This window comes from Puntigrus tetrazona, chromosome 24 (assembly GCF_018831695.1).
Source record: "Puntigrus tetrazona isolate hp1 chromosome 24, ASM1883169v1, whole genome shotgun sequence".
Classification (NCBI taxonomy): domain Eukaryota; kingdom Metazoa; phylum Chordata; class Actinopteri; order Cypriniformes; family Cyprinidae; genus Puntigrus; species Puntigrus tetrazona.
Window position 1 is genome coordinate 2,676,348 of NC_056722.1, and position 4,946 is coordinate 2,681,293.

The window sequence follows — 4,946 nt, forward strand, 5'->3', positions numbered from 1 at the left end:
TCTCCTCCCCCAGACACAGACTAGCATTGTGTAGAGAGACTTTACATTGTAAAATCAGAGTATGGCGAGGCATAGCAATAAATGACCCAAAACTATGGAGGTGATGTAATCCGCAAACCTTTGATGTTAAAGGCTTGGGAATAAATAAACCTGTGGCATTAGATAGTCAGAGGCCCCCTCTTGGGCAATAAGAGGCTATTAGATATGCAATTTTACAAAAAAACATACATCTAGAAAATATTTCTAAAGAGAAACGTTGTACAAGTGATCTAAGTTGTCCCATGTCTCCATCTCTAATGGAAGGTTTTCTATTTGGGAGCTATTTTTGGTATTGCCTCTGACAACTATTTCCTGGTCATATAAGTTTTCTGGTCATGTCTCCATTCGTGCCAAGCTTTCAATAATAGTTCAAGTGACTAAATGCATTCATGTCTGTTGTCAGGGGACATCCGGGAATGTTGTCCCGGGCCGTGTGATAAGAAGGGTTCATGGAGCTCGTGGAGGAAAATAACTCTCACTTATAATATCTCAACGGCTACAATGATAATTTTTCCTGATTATAAATGGACACATTTTCACACCATCAAATCAGTGCAGTTTTGTTTCTCTTTGCCTTTCTTTCTTTCTTTTCAAGGTTATTATTTTATCACCATTCTTAAAGCTGCAGTGCATAGCTTTTGGCGCTCTAGTTAATAAAGCGGAGCTGCGTGCGTGTCATGGAGGAAGAACATTGTAGCGGATCTACTTCTCTCTGTTGGCCGAATCATGCCAGTACTCCTCCACACAGCCAGTACCTACCGAACCAGCCTAAATAGTCCGAATATTAACACTTGTTGTAAATTGTGCCTATAATAAGCCAAAAACACGCTTTGAAATGGCGTACATGGTTATTATATGCATTTTTGTAAATGTTGAACACAAAAAGTTATGGATTAAATCTTTATGTCATTTAATTTTTAACTGCACAGTTTATTTGTTGCCACACATTTGGAGTAAAAAAACTGCTGCTAATTAGAAACTGGATAATTGGGCGATTTTCCCCACTCATCTCAATGGCAAAAGTGTCCTTATTTACTTGAGGTCACTTTACTTTAAAATGAAATGCTTTATATTGCGTTTTTAAGTTGAGACTCATATCATACTAGTTTTTGCGTCAAAAAGAACAACATTCTTGTTTAGTCATTCAGGTATCTAATAGTATGATGTTAGCGTAATGGCTAACTTTCCCCATTTCATGACCTTTTTAATCATATTAAAGCAGCACCAGATATTTTGTTGCCCTGTGCACAAAGGCTTTTATAGTTGCCAATTCTTTTCCAAACATTTTTTCTCATACCACAAACAAAAGTTTGTCATGAGGAACCCGAAGGTTGCGGATTACAAAAACTAGTTGCACTGATTTTGTCCCTGTGTCTTCCTGAGAAACAAATGACTGCTTCCAAGCAGCTCTACTGAAGTATAGAGATGGGGAAGAGTAAAACGAAATAGAAAAGCGTGCAAACCTGTCATCTCGAAAGCCGCTGCAAGATTGGGCACTCAGTTCGGGTTATGCAAGTTTACACCAGGGATAGCATAATTGACAATTGCTAACAACAGAGAGCAGGGTGGAGAGTTGTGAATGGCCAGTAATAGTTGGAGAGGCGAAACGCCCACTGCGCTGCTCTCGGGGACCGTAATCAAAGATCTTGTTTCTGATATAATTGTTAGTCAGAAAATTTCTGCATGGCTAGACCAGCTCAGTTCCCAAGCTGGTTGACAGTGCAAGGCAGTTTAATAGAAAAACTGGTTGCTGAGGTTTTTAAAACAGGCATGCACTGAACCCATGCACTTGATTCAGGAGTGTGGCACACACCGTCTTTCTCGTCCCTTTGTTTTGTCTTTCTCCATCTTATCTTTTCACGAATGGTTCGGATGGTCTCAGTTGTCAGCGTAAGCTCTGACCGATTCAGGAAAGTTTGACTTGTAAAATGTAGGATGTAGAAATGTTTCGTATTTTATTTTTGAGTGAACATTACTTTAATAAAATTCTGAGGTCAGAAATAATTCTTTTTAAAAGGAACCAAGACTTCAGTTATTTGATCACATATATATATATATATATATATATATATATATATATATATATATATATATACTTATTCACATTAGAATACAGTTTGAAATGATTCCTATGATGCAAAGATGAATTTTTATCAGCCGTTACTTGAGTCTTCAGTCACACTGATCACTCAGAAATCATTTTATACTGTACATATATTTCATAAATATAACTGAAATGTCTATGCAATCTCCTCTTTATGCTTTCAAATCGTTTTATTAAATCACGTTGTTAATTTGTAATTAATTTGTAATTAACTAAGTGAATATTTTTATCTTTTTGTCTAATATGATGATCAGTGGCCAAAAAACATCATTTCCAACATTATTAGTAATGTCAAAAACAGTTATCCTGCATCGTATTTTTGTGGAAACTGAAACTTTTTCAGCATTCTTCTATGAATAGTTAAAAAAAGAACAGCATTTTTTCAAACCCGAAATCTTTTATAGCGTTCAAATGTCTTTTCTGTCAATTCTGATCAATTTAAGCATTCCAAACTATACTAATCCCAAAGTAGTGAGTATATTAATTGCTGTAAGCTTGATGTCATCATCAAAATATACGTTTTTGTTTATACAATATATATTTACATATATATATATATATATATATTTGCATTTTATCACGTATATATTAAAAATCTGTTCTAGTTTATTTTTTGATTGGAATTGAATGTAAAGCCTGGCTGGTTTAGTTAACACTGCTGCTGACACGCACTGTGCTACTGCACTGGTCTTTCCTATAAGCGCGCGCAGGAATGTGGGCGTCCATCTTTTGCGGCTCCACCCACAGGTTTCAAATGGCGAATTAGCCCAGCACTCATTGATTCCCATTTGCTTGCCTATTTAAACAGGAGGGGTTGTCAAGCGCAATCAGCGCCTCTCTGAGTTCCTGCTCTCGCTGACTGAGATGACTCAGCTGCCCAGCCATGTCCCGCAGCAAGCAAACAGACCCGTCGCAGATGCCGGCGGATGGAGCAGGAAAGCGCCTACAGTTCAGATAAGCGGAGTAATTGGGCGCTCACTGCGCCAGACAACACTTAAACCCCCAGCATACTTCACTCTCCTCCACCATCCGGCGCTCACGGCCCAATCCATAACAATGAAGCAGGTGACTTTCATCGCTACTGTCAAGGAATGATCTAATTTTTAGCGGGGTGAATGATTGCAATTGGCTTTGCCTCATCAGATAATTAATCTATGTCACCGTGGTGGAAAAAGAGAATAATTAGGGGCTGTGTTGACAGAAATTCTACACTTCTCTAGATTCTTGGATCTAATTACACCTACTTAAACCCCTCTGACCTTAACTAGCGGATGAGTATACCTGCGTAACCTAACCAGGCTGGGTTGGTCTCGACCCCCTCTCGCTCAGCGTCATTTGTCATTTTTTTCCCCCTTTCTCGCTTGTTTATCCTCTCTTTTCCTGTCTCCTCAGAGAGCTGTCTCCCTCAATCACTTTTCAATATTCAATCTTAATTTTGTGGAGGTTTAGCATTTTCAATGAGCTGGAGATGAATGATTAATGAATAAATTTGAATGCTTCATTTGTCCATGGATCATTAGTCAAGTCCTTTGTGGGAAGGACCTGCGAAAAAAAAAAAAAAGAGGAAAAATTATTGAGACATTGGCCTGAAGCAATCCAGGGTAAATCGTATGCACAGAGGATGTTGTGTGAGCACTTTACCACTGGCATTCTGCACAGCCACGGAAACACAAGCCTTCTAATTTACCCTTCAAAAAGACTGATGTGCTCTATCGACAAAATGGGTTTCATTTACAAAAAATGAGTTCTCATTTTGATGTTTTGGATATATCTGCCTTTTAACTTTTTAAAACTTATTTATTTCCTTTACCTGCGTGCCTTGAGCGTGCCTCCTCTGGTGAGATGTCAAATAAAAGATTATTAATGAAATGTCAATTCTGATTATTGAAACTATTATAGTCAAGCAAAAGAGACATCAGAAAGTGACATCCTTTCTTGAATAACTTTGGTATACTTGGGATTGTCATTAGGTCGTTGTTAAATATTACAACACAACTAGTAGATAGTTAACATTTGTCAAGTTAATTCTCTTTTTGTCTCTTTGAATCCACATTTACTACCATTTTTAAAAATATATGTCAATACTTGAATCTGATTATTCATGTAGCCTTTGCATTAATTGCATTTTGATTTTGAATTTGATTTTTTTTTTTTTTTTTTTGCCATTTTATGTTAATTATATATATATTTTACATATGAGAAATCGAGTAAAGGCCTTGAGAAAAAGTAGATGGGAATTTATTATGTATATACAAATATACACTGATTAAATATTTTAAAAATATTTTGTGTTTACATACCTATATTTATTTTATATATATATATATATATGTATATATATATATATATATATATAGAATTATAACAGAAATTTTATAGAAATATCTACACATACATAAAGTATATACATGTGTATGTGTTATATATACATAATAAGTATATACAACATACAAACAAATATTATGTAAATAAAAGCACCTGTTGGATTACAAATTAATCATTTTGTAAGCAATATTATATATATATATATACATATGTTCATCGATCAGAAGTCATGGCAATGGAACACATTTTAAACATACTTTTTAAACTTCTAAATATACTTTTTTGAAAGTAAAGGTTCAGAATGAATCGAACTCTCTTAAGAACTGCATAAGCGCTAAGAGAACCGCATACCTAAAAATGTCTCTTCACTTCATGAGCTTAGAAGCCGCGATTAAGAGCTCCAATCTGCCTGTTTTTATGTATGCACCGTATACCGTGACTTTTTGGGAGTTACGTAGATGTGGAAAAGAAACATATA